Source organism: Papaver somniferum, chromosome 9, assembly GCF_003573695.1.
Source record: "Papaver somniferum cultivar HN1 chromosome 9, ASM357369v1, whole genome shotgun sequence".
NCBI classification, from domain to species: domain Eukaryota; kingdom Viridiplantae; phylum Streptophyta; class Magnoliopsida; order Ranunculales; family Papaveraceae; genus Papaver; species Papaver somniferum.
The window spans coordinates 43,125,136-43,138,107 of record NC_039366.1 but is presented as its reverse complement, the minus strand read 5'-3'; the positions used below and the strand labels follow the sequence as shown (position 1 = coordinate 43,138,107).

The 12,972-nt window shown below is 42.0% G+C and overlaps 1 pseudogene; it reads left to right on the top strand.

Moving 5' to 3' along the window:
* The first annotated feature begins 6,978 nt into the window (after positions 1–6,978).
* On the top strand, positions 6,979–7,468 carry LOC113311885 (annotated as a pseudogene).
* Positions 7,469–12,972: the final 5,504 nt, after the last annotated feature.

The window sequence follows — 12,972 nt, the reverse complement described above, 5'->3', positions numbered from 1 at the left end:
TGCCTAGCTCACTTTGGGATTGATTTCGATGATGATAATGTGATTAATGAGGTGAATGCTTTGTTAGATTCAACCCCTTTGTTAGACATTAGTAACGGATGGAAACCTAAGTTCGAACCACTACCAGTTTCTAAGTCTACCCTCGTTCCTTCGTTAGAAGAGCCTCCTAAGTTGGACCTAAAACCATTGTCAGATACCTTGAAGTATGTGTTTTTAGGCCCGTCTGAGACTTTACCTGTGATTGTTGCTTCCGACTTGGATAGTGATCAGGAAAGTAGGCTAGTGATCGTCCTTCAAAACAACAAGGAAGCTTTAGGGTGGACCATAACAGACATTAAGGGTATAAGTCCTACTGTTTGTATGCATCAGATCTATTTAGAGGAAGATACCAAACCTTCTAGGGAGATGAAACGAAGACTAAACCCTAATATGAAAGAAGTAGTTCGAACCGAGGTTCTTAAGCTGTTAGATGCAGACATTATCTACCCCATTTCAGACAGTAAGTGGGTCAGCCCCGTTCAGGTTGTTCCCAAGAAATCCGGTATTACTGTATTCCAGAATGATAACAATGAGTTAATCCCGACCAGAGTGACCACGGGTTGGCGTGTTTGTATTGACTATAGGAAATTGAACAAGGTCACTAGGAAGGACCAATTTCCCCTTCCTTTTATCGACCAAATAATAGATAGATTAGCTGGACATAGTCATTACTTTTTTCTAGATGGATACTCAGGCTACAATCAGATCGTTATTGCCCTAGAAGACCAAGAAAAAACTACTTTTACCTGTCCCTTTGGTACCTTTGCGTATAGACGCATGCCTTTCGGGCTACTGCGACTTTTCAGCGTTGCATGATGAACATATTTTTCGATATGGTAGAAAAGTTTTTAGATGTTTTATGGATGATTTTTCAGTGTTTGGTTCGTCTTTCGATGAGTGCTTGCATCATTTGTCATTAGTGTTGACTAGGTGTAAGGAAAAGAATCTAGTGCTTAATTGGGAGAAATGTCATTTCATGGTTCGATCAGGAATTGTCTTAGGGAATATCGTATCTTCTAAGGGTATAAAGGTAGATAAAGCCAAAATTGACCTTATCAAGACTTTACAGGTCCCAAAAACCGTAAGAGATATTAGGTAATTCTTAGGGAATGCAGGTTTTTATCGTCGATTCATTAAGGATTTTAGCTTGATTTCTAGACCTCTTTGCAACTTGCTTGCAAAAGATGTTAAGTTTGTCTTTGATGATGCTTTTTTAGAGGCTTTTCAGAAGCTTAAGACTTTACTCACTACCGACCCCATAGTCCAGGCACCTAACTGGAACCTACCCTTTGAGATCATGTGTGATGCTTCAGATTATGCTATTGGTGTTGTGCTAGCTCAGCGAGAAAACAAATTACTTCATGTGATTTACTGTGCTAACAAAAATCTGAATGATGCCCAGTTGAACTATACCACTACCGAGAAAGAACTGTTAGCCATTGTGTTTGCCTTAGACAAGTTTAAACCCTATCTCTTAGGTTCTAAGATCGTCATATATACTGATCATGCTGCTTTGAAATATTTTTTGTCTAAGAAGGATACGAAACCTAGATTGATTATGTGGATACTTTTGTTGCAAGAGTTTTCTCCAGACATTAGAGACAAAAAGGGTGCCGAAAATGTAGTAGCAGACCACTTGTCTAGGCTAGTTGTTGATTCCCATGATGAATCCCTTCCTATAAGGGATAGCTTTCCTGATGAACAACTGTTCTTTGTTACCCAAGCACCTTGGTATGCGAATATAGTGAATTATCTTGTTACTGGTCGAATGCCCCAACATTGGGGTAAACAAGATCGTTCTAGGTTTTTAGCCGAGGTTAAGCACTTCTTTTGGGATGATCCTTATTTGTTTAAGTATTGTCCAGACCAGATTATTAGGAGATGTATACCTGAGAGTGACCAGTCCAGTATTATTTCCTTTTGTCATGATCATGCTTGTGGGGCACTTTAGTGCTAAGAAGACTGCTGCTAAGATATTGCAGTGTGGATTCTATTGGCCTTCGTTGTTTAAAGACTCCCATAGTTACTGTGTTACTTGTGAGCGTTGCCAGAAATTAGGAACCATTTCCGTAGGAACATGATGCCCTTGAACCCTATTTTAGTTGTTGAGGTCTTTGATGTGTGGGGATTGACTTTATGGGTCCGTTTCCTAATTCTTTTGGTAACCTATACATCCTTGTCGCCGTAGACTATGTCTCTAAGTGGATTGAGGCGGTTGCGTGTAAAACCAATGACCATAGGGTTGTGATTGAGTTCTTGAAAAATAATATACTTACACGTTTTGGTACACCGCGAGCTATAATTAGTGATGGAGGGTCGCACTTTTGTAATGGACCTTTTAGGCTTCTGATGAAGAAATATGGTATTACACATAAGGTAGCTACCCCGTATCATCCGCAGACTAGTGGTCAGGTAGAGGTTTCCAATAGGGAATAAAACGTATATTAGAGAAAACAGTTAATCCTAATCGGAAAGACTGGTCGTCTAGGCTTACTGATGCCTTATGGGCTTACCGTACTGCGTTTAAGACCCCCATTGGAATGTCGCCTTATCGGCTTGTGTATGGCAAGGCATGTCATTTACCTGTTGAGTTAGAACATAGAGCTTATTGGGCTGTTAAGCAACTAAATTTTTCACTTGACAAGGCAGGAGCCCATAGGAAACTCCAGCTCAATGAGTTTGACGAGATTCGTATAGATGCTTATGATAGTGCGAAGGAGTATAAGAACAAAATGAAACTTGTGCATGATAGAAATATTTTACAGAAGTCATTTTCTCCAAGTCAAAAAGTCCTTCTGTATGATACCCGTTTACATCTTTTCCCTGGGAAGTTACGTTCTTGGTGGACGGGTCCTTTTATTGTTCGCACTTTCTTTCCTCATGGAGCTGTTGAATTGAGACACCGGATGGTAGTAGTTTTTCGAAGGTTAACGGTCAGAGATTGAAACCCTTTTTAGAGCCCTTTCCTACAGGTGATGTTGAGGAGGTCCCTCTGGAGGACCCTGTTTACCCTTGATTGACCATCGAGGAAGTTGTATGTTGAATATTAGTTTTTGATTTTCTTCACCCAGGTACTATCTTTCCAACTTCTCCTCGTGTTATTTTACTTTTGGTATTGCTCTTTCATTAGAAACATTGAGGACAATGTTAGATTTAAGTTTGGGGGTGGGGAAGAACTTTTTAGTTGCACTTTTGAAACTTCTAGCGTCACATAGTATCCGGTTATCTAAGTTTACATACTGTTTCTCACCGAAAAGATAGAAATTGGAATGCTAGGGATAACAACCTTTTGAGACATTAGAGAAAAAGACATTGAGATCCTTGAAATTCAGGAGAGAACTTGTTCCTTTTAGAGGGTAACCTTGATGGACCTAACCATACATGATGGAAAGGCAAGTAGGTCGGGAAATGCCAGAAAGACAAAGCAACCTCACAATGTAGTCTTAGTTACTGGATTGCGACTCTCTCTCAGTAGAAACTTATCATCATCAACAAGCGGAGCGACATCAAAATCTATGAAGAAAGTTGAAGACGTTTTAGGTTTAGAAGCAACAATAGAAAAGAATAATTCAAAAATCAAAGTTGAAGTTATAAGAGCAAATGATATAAGTTGTTAGAATCCATGATACCAAGACATCACAAGTTTCGAAGATCCAAGTTTTGAAAGTCTTTCTCTCATGGCCATGTAAATTGTTGTCTTGTAATTTTTGTTTCCAAAAAAAAAAAAAAATGAAAAAAAAAATGAAAAAAAAAAATCATCGTTACGTTTTGTTCAATAAGGCCAAAGGGAAGTAGAAATTTATAAGTCAAGCAAGAAATCAAAGAGAAGAGTTAATTGTCAAGGTTCTATGAGGTTCGATAGTTTATCATCAACAGTTGAAGACCGAAGAAGACGTTGTTTCTACTGAGCACTATGAGAGAGTCGAAGAAAGATACATTTGGTTGCTTTGTTAGTCCGCTTTCAATCTGGCACAAGATCTTTCTAGCACTGGTTTAACTCATCACACGTAATTAGTCCAGCTGTGTAGCAAATGTCCCTCTCATCTTTATCTCTCTCCTAATCTTATCCAGCTGTAAAGCAGCAGACGCATCTTACAATGTTTATCTAGCCGTGTAACGGATATCTCTTTATCTAGAAGTGTTGCGGATGTGTCTCCCCTTTTGTTTAGTCAGCTTTAGAGCTGGCACCTTTAATTTCTCTAGCAGTCTAGTTACTTGGAGATAGGTTGATAATATATATGTCCTCATAGCTCTTTGGATACTTGTGACCAAGTAGAAGTCATGGTTTTGTGGGTACACCTCCGGTAAACCCTCCCGAGATTAACTCAATTTTATTTTTTATTAGTTTTGCTCGAGGACTAGCAAATAATAAGTTTAGGGGTATTTGATAGACCCATTTTTATGTCTAAATTGTACTCAATGTCTCTATTGTTAGTGCTCGATTTTTGTACTAAATTTGATGCTTTGTATGTTTGTAGGTGTTTTTGGAGAAATACACTTGTGTGGAAAAAGTTGATCAAAAAGTGCTATTTGGACTCCCGGAGAAAAGTACTAAAAGCACCCTCAATTTGGATAAGGCACACCTCAGTTGGGCACCTGCTATTCGCACCCCCAGTTTGGTTAGGGGACCACCATCTTCAACATTTCAAAAATTCGTTTTGGCGGGAAAATTTTATTCTCAACTGTGTAACTTTTGATCGATTCTTGAAGGAGTTCTGGGTAGACTAAAGGGCTGAAACTTAATGGGTAGACGTGATATGACATAATAAAGCTGGTATGAGTGTTTTTTCGATCGAATTTGGCTGAAAAATCCGTGAGAAGAAAACAGGGCAGCACGTACACAGAAGAAGATATCCACGGGATTACAGTGAGTTAGACTGTGATGCTCGTGTTTGGAAGAACCTAACCACTATTTGGAGCGTGAAGAAGTTAAATATGGCAATACGGAAGCTTCAGAACGCGTGAAAATCAATATCAGTGATAAAAATGAAAAGAAAATAACCCGAGTAAATGAAGATTATTTGGAGTTAATGGAGGAGATTCAATGTCGCAATCACGTATAAATATGTTCACAAGGTATCATGGAAGGGTGACGGATAGTTTGGGAGAGTATTAGAGCACCAGAATGTCGAAAAAAAATCAAGTTACGAAGCTGCCATTTTTCTGCTGCTGCTGAAGAACACGAAGAACATAAGACGCACACCCTTGTGTCGTTTATGATACAGTGATTGCGACTTCGCAGAACAGTGTTATTTGTTACAGTGACAACCGAGGGTCGTAGTTCTCTGGTTTGTAACAAATATAATTGTTACAAACCAGGTTTTGAATTATTTCTCCCTTTTCATCATTTGTAACCCATCTTTGAGCATAAATGAAATCAACTTTTGAGCGTGTTTCCAACATGATGAGAGGCTAATTTTTCCCACAACCAAGGCAGTGAGGAATCTATTTACGCATGAATAATTGGTAATCATTTATTTCCTCTAATTTATAATTCACTCAATCACTGCTTTTGCAGAGTTTTTAATTGTTTGCAAAAAAAAATTTCATTAGTTGTGATTCAATTAGATAGGTTATGCTTTGTTTAGATAATCTATGATTAGGGATACAATTAATTTTTGGGAATTTTCCAGATTATTTGTGAATTAAGAAACAAGAGTCTTAAAAGATAATTAGAGTTTTGGATTGTTTACCATAATTTATTCATGTGTAATAGTGAAATCAGTGTCTTGGTTGTTTTCTAATATCTTGAAGTCAATTTTGTAATAAGTTTTCTTTGTTTTTAAATTTTGATTAAGTCTAAAATTCATTTCCTTCACAAGTCTTAAAACAACCCTTTTATCACTATCTACAACAACTTTGAAAACACATCATGTTGCCTCAACCTAGCATTATGCCTTTCCAACTGCACCTGTTGTTCCGCGAAGTCCCGTTCTCGTTCACGATGGAGCGTCTCCCTTAGCTGGTCCAACGCTATGTTTTCTTATCAGATATTCTCTTCCATCTCCTCGCGAGTCATCTCCTCCTCGACAACTGTGTCTGTATCGGATGTGTGCACTAAACCTTCCCTGAGGCCATCTTCCTCCGTCTGCCGCTGGTTCTCTTCTCGTCTGCCTCCTACAACTGATGTTCCGGCCCGTTCCATCCTTTCCCTCTTATCTGCCAATCGTTTTCTTTTCCTTACAACTATCACATGCGCTGCTCGATCTGATATTCTAGCCATCAACCTATCCTTATTTCAATATCAACTGAACTTTTCCAACCCCAATTATCTAGATCTCCTAATTTCCCAACCTCCCCCTCCCTGTTTCTAGCGCCAAAATGTGATTACTGGAATTCCATCAACACACCTAAATGGAGAATATGCAAGATCTAAGACATAATAAACACTAGAACTTAAACTTATTTATTAATCTCAAGAGAAATACAAGTTACACTCGTGGGTTACAAGGATACCCTAATCCGTTCTCCCAGCCTATGGATTACAAGGAAACCCTAACTCTCTCTCTCTCTCTCTCTCCTATGCTAGACCTTTTCCTCTCCAAAAGATCTCTCCCTTTACATTGTCCAAAGGTCTCTATTTACAGGCCTAAGTAACCTTAGTGGCATACAACTCATATCATCTCGCCGAGGTTACTTTATGCTTCGCCCGGAGAATATTCCATAAAGTTTTTCCCCACCTTTCGCTGACTTCACGTGGTCTTGTAGGGATACCTGTCCTTTTTCTTGCGCCCTATTGCTCCTACTTCGCGGTTTATCTTCTTCGCCAAGTAATATTTTCGTGGCTTCACCTTAGTATCTTGATGGTACTTTTACTTTATTCGGGATGGAGAGTTATCTCGCGCTTGGGATTTGTATTTCGCCTTCTAATGTTGATTGATTTGACAGGTCACTGACACGGATCTTTGATTAGGATTTCCTTACCTTACTTGGTATGAAATGGGGCAATCCTATTTCGTGTACCTACATACTCGTTTCTTAAAGAAAGGTCTTTATGCTCAACGTGTTGGTTCTGTGCTACTGTTTATCTCGCCGCCGTTATGGAATATCTAGCTGCCGAGGTAATTTCTAATTTCTGATTTTGATCGAAACCCTTGATTTGATTTTTCTGAATCTGATGTTGAGATATTTCATTGAAATCCTTGATTTGAGATATGGGTTTTGCTTAATATCTGATTTTCGTTGTGTATTTTTTTAGGTTTTGGAGTTGGCTGGAAATGCTGCACGGGATAACAAGAAATCAAGGATTATACCAAGGCATGTGCTGTTAGCCGTAAGGAACGACGAAGAATTAGAAAAGTTACTTGCCGGTGTTACTATTGCTAATGGTGTAGTTCTTCCAAATATAAACTCTATTTTGTTGCCAAAGAAGGGTCTTGACAAGGATACTACAGCTACACCTAAATCTCATGCTGAAAAATCTCCCTAGAAAAAAGCTGCTGCTGCCAAATGATAATCTTAAAAACTTTTCTGGGTACTATGTGTAGTGGCATAAAACCACACAATACATCCAACGAAGTATAAGATGATTTAACACAAAGTGAAGATACACAAGCAAATGTAGACACAAGGGTACACGTGGTTCGGTATGATTACCTACGTCCACGGGGTGAAAGGATGAATGTTCTTATTTCTCTTATTTGGTTACAAGTTGCTCTCTCCTTCTCAAATGGTGAAGCTCTCACAACTCAAGTATAATGCCTTGTTTTTTTTCTCTCCTCACAACCTACCTCTCTCTCTCTCTCGTCCCTCCCTTATATTTATAGGCCAAAGTCGACATACAACAGAATTACAATGTTGGTCACATTACATCATTTTAGCTGTTCTCAATCGGACCTTCACTGATCACCCGAATTCCTGGTTTGATCGATAATTCTTCACCCGAGGCCGAGTCTGTATCACCTGGTTAGCACGATGTCGCCCTTCTTTCTTCTCGTTCCTTTGTTTGACCATCTTCCTTCGTCTGACCAAGTGCTTTCTTATTATTCTTCTGACCTGTCATAGGATAAGGGTCACATCACATCCGACACCTATTGGGCCATCACGTCCGACCCACGTGATACCTCGCTCTTTGGGCCGCTTGGTTCTATCCTGTGCTTCGCCGCTCTTTTCTCTTTGGTGTATTATAGCTTAGGATCTTGCCACCTAGCCCTGTGGATTATCTACACCTACATTTATGCCCCTTCTTTCGCTCGTGTGCTTGACACGAGGGAAAGAAAATCGTTCCATCTTCCCACGTCCTCGAGCGTGCCGGGAATTCCATCATGCAGTCTCCCACTAACTCTCCTTTATGACTTGTAACCGTTGCTATCGGTTGAGGCGCTGTACCCTATAAATATCCTCCCTTATGTTCTCACTCCCTCGTTCTCCATTTTCAGAGAAACGAAGTGATGTTCATCTTTCTTCTCTTCCTCCCTTTGTTGCCGACACCATTAATTCCGGTGACTCTCTTCTCTTTTCAATCTTCGTCTTTTTTGTTTCTATTGGTGAGATTCGCGACAGTTGTGGTTAGTTCTTCCTTTTGCTTTTCTCTTCATCAGAGCTCGTATCTCCCTGTTCGTTTTTCTTTCCATGGCTTCTTATTCTCTGTCAATGACCGAAAAAAGGTGCATGAGCGATACCTTCTCCGAGGGCGATGTCGTTTCTCTTGATTCCCTGTTTTGGCTTGAGAGTCCATACCATCACGATTATCGTGCTATAAATTCCCTTTTCCCTGATGAATCTCCTTCTTTTTCATGTAGGTCTGATAAGAGAGTCTCAAAAAACTTGTATGATGATGAGTTTATTGAACAGTTGAAGGAAGAATTTGTCCTTCAAAACTATGAGGTATCCCTGGTCTCGGGCCAGACGGGTGTATTGAGAAAGTCCGATGTCGACAGATATGATCAGTCATCCGAGGCAGTCATCGTTACTTGCATGTATAACCCTGCTAGCCCTTTCTACTATGAGGTGTTGTGGCAGCTTCATCCGCCTCGGGCCTTGACCCAGTGGAATGGCAACACTTTCCGTCTGATGAATGAGTGGAGAGATCGGGGTGAGGGTCACGGATATACGACCGATTGGTCGACCTACAGGCTCGAGGATGCTCCCAAATATACTGTCGCCAATTTTCTTGCGAACTATCGGAGTGGGACATCTACCAATAGTGACCTTGCCGGTTTTGCTGCCAGCCCTCATCGCTTGAAGTCTATGCCCGATGGTGCTCAATGATTGATGCTGGATGCTGATCCTCTAGGGAGAGGTTCTAACAAGCGTGCTCGCCATATTAATGACCCATACTGGATCAGGTACCATTACTTGTTCTCGGCCAGATTTTGCATGGTAGCTTCTCTCCTCCTCAGTTTCTTGAGGAGCCTTACTCATTCTGGGTGATTAATGATGACAGGGTATGTTGTTTCCTTTCCATTTTCTTCGATTCCTGCTGTGTCGGCTCAGGGTATTGATTACTTTCTTGTCGTAGGTTAAGCCTCAGGGCGAGCCTACCAAATCGGCTCCTATTTCCAAGAAGAGGAGCGCTGGCACAAGGGTCGAGGAAGACCAGGGGAAGGTAACAAACATATAGCTTTTAATCTAAGTACATGTACTTGTCCCTGTTTTTTTCCTTCACGTGTTCTGACGCTGAACCTTGTGCAGAAAATCCCTAGGCGCGAGGATGAAGATGTTGGAGGGTCCGATACTGTTGGTGATGAAGGTTTGGTTCCATGGCGTAATCCTCCTCGGGGGAAAGTGGCGGCGAAGGAAGTGATGCTGAAAAGTTCGGACATCGTGATATACGTCCCCGATCAAGATGATGAGGATAATATATTCGGGGACGAGCAGCTGTTGATGAGGATAGTGGTGGGCGGAAAGAAGGGGAGATTCCCTTGGAGACTACTTTTGTAACTCCTACCGTGCAGCCTGGGGCTCAGGTGCCGACCGAAACATCGCTCCAAAAGCGGCCCCCAATGGATGTTGGTTCTTCCTCGAGTGCTCAGACATCTTTCACCATATCGGGCCCTCTGTGTGATTCTATTGGCGCATTATACTCGGAGGAGTTCGGCTCCTATACTGATGAGCAGATGATTGCTGTCGTGCCCCTGTATCCTTACATTGCGTCGATATTTGATAACCTAGTAAGTGGTTTTTCTGAACTCTTCGTTTTGATGTTTTCGGGCCTTACTAATCTCGTCTTGGGGTGAAATTTGTAGGCGTTGAATCGATCGAGGTTGGAGGCTGCGCTCCGCCGACAAGAAATTAGGAAGTTTGAGGCTGCTCTTCAGCAGGAGAAGGAACGATCTCGTGACCTGGAGATCTAACTCGCCGATGCTCAAGGTATATTGTTTACATAATTTTGTTGATTGAGTTCTTCGTACCAATATCCTGAGTCAATTATTGTTCTTCTAACCGAAATATCTAGTATAGATCTAGATGCTTCTTCGGAGTATAGACTTATGAAGAGAAACTGGGATATCGAGAAAGATCTTATGGAGAATCTTCGACAACGAATTTGCAATAAGGATTGGAAGATAGACCGACAGGAGGCCGAGATCCAACAACTTCAAGAGGAATTGGAAAAATATCGCCTGTTTGAGTATGTCCCCGAGGAGATAGATAACTTGCGGGCCCGCTTGGGGATGTTTCAGAGACTTGCTGGTGATAAAACATTACTAGCGGATAATTTGGAGAGTCAAAATGGTTCCGTTAGGCTTCAGAATCGAGATCTTCATGAAGATCGGCGACGAATTTTGAAGGAAAAGGCTGTGGCCGAGCAGTCCAACCGAGATCTTCTTGAAAGGAACAAGGGCTTCGATAAGCTGTCCTATAATCGTCAGAGGGCCGAGTGGAGCGATCATAAGAAATATTTCTATTCGAATGAATTCAATGAACAATACTATAGTGAGTTAACTTTGAAGCTTTCTAAGGCCGAGGATGAGTTGTCCAAGTCCGTGGAGTCGTTAAAATCTGTGTTGTCAACTCTATCAGGTCTCTGGGGTGTATGCTAGGGTGGCCTTAGATCGAGTTAATTTGTTGTTCTTATTCTGCATTCTGCTATACTCCTTGTATAACATGCTTGTGATTCTCTGTTACAGCCGAGCAGGGTCGCGTTAAGGATCTGGAGCGAGATGTGCACAACCTCGGGCAAGAGGTGGAGCATTGGAAGAAGGCTGAAGGTGAGACGAAGGTTAATTAGCTCCAAGTCCCCGAGTCGAGGTCTGAGCAGCTTTCTCAGCAGATTGTGGACGAGAGAAACGCTCATCATAGCGAGCTAGCTGAGGCGATTAAGGCCGGTGTGAACGAGTACATCGCGAATTCTGGTGCGATTCTCCTCATCTTTTGTCGGACTGGCTTGAAGCTTGAGTCGATCCTTAGATGGTGACAACATACCTTTGGATCTCCTACTACTTCTGCTATCCCCTTGTACGTTGGGAACCGTAATCTTTGATAATAGGCCTATGCCACTCCTTTGATTCCCGCGATCCATGGTGTTCCGATAATAGCTTCATAGGGCGAGGCAACATCAACCACACAGAATGTGGTTAAAGTATCCAGGTAGCCACCTCCATCCGATACCCTTAGAGTTACTTCGCCCTTCGGGATGGTTACCGTCCCATTAGAACCGCATATACGATATGTTGACGGGACGAGTATATCATCCGACAACTCCATCCTTTTGAACGTATCGTAGAAGAGTACTTCGACGGAGCTCCCACTATCTACTAGTATCCTTCTTACCCCCATTCCTCAATTAGCAGGGTAATAACCAAAGGATCACTGCGAGATTGGCCGTTCATCGAGACATCCTGGGCCGAGAAAAAGATAGGTCGCACCATCCATGGTTCCATAGGAAAAGCTTTTCCTTCCCACTATGATCTCTCTTGTGGATTCTATACATTATTCCGGGATTCAGATTGTACACTTGAGTGGAGAAATGCGAAATTGTGTTGACAAACTGCGTGGATCTGTCGATCCGAACCTAATGGACTGGTGCATTGGGCGCTGCGGTCCTCTGGGCTGGATGTCAAACGAACTGTCTTAGATAACCATCTCTGATAAGGTGTTGCACGCGATGTCTTTCACTTCTCGACAGTTGTCTGTAGAGTGGCCTCGATACTGATGATAATGGCAATATTCCGGGTGATCCTTGGTCTCTTCGAACTGTATCCCTCTTGAAGCTGGGTATATGATGTCACTCTTTTTTCTACTTCTTTGAAGATTTCTTCCAGTGGAGAATTCAAAGGGGTGTACGTTCTCGCCTCGTGCCTTGGCCTCTTCCCTTTAGCTATCCATTCCTTCTTCCCATTTCCTCGCACGGGCGGACTCGGTCTCTTCTCGGGCCGTCTTTGAGTATCGTCCGACGTTGACTCGGGCGCTGCACTAGCTTCTTGTACTCCTCTATCTCTTGACTCTTCCTGGATTTCTTCTAGAGAGATGAAATTCTCCTCATTTCTTTCAACGTTTGTGGTTTCTCAGTGAACATGGCTACCCAGATGGGATTCGATGTCCCAAGTGCGTTTTCAAACCCGAATATCTGCTGGTTGACGGGTACTTTCCCAATCTCTGTACACAATTTTCTCCATCTATCGGTCAATGATTTGAGAGGTTATCTGAACCGTCAGGCCAAGGTGAATAGCCTGTTGACCCTGGGCCGAGGTCTGCTGTTGTGCATGTATGTCTCAAGGAAGGCTTTGACTAGAGTCTCATAACTGTTGACTGTTCCTGGTGCGAGGTTGTAGAACCATTTCCTTTCCTCGCCTTCCAAGCTTGCAGAGAAGAACTTGCACATTACCACCTCGTGTTTTTTCCATTGTATTAGGGACATTGTGTACATCTTAAAATGCTCATCTGCGTCTCCCGTGCCGTCGAACCTCGATGGGAAGGTGGGGAGCGTGCACTTAGGTGGGAAGGCCCTTAGTTCTATCTCTTGGGTGAAAGGTGTCCACTCGGCCTCGCTTA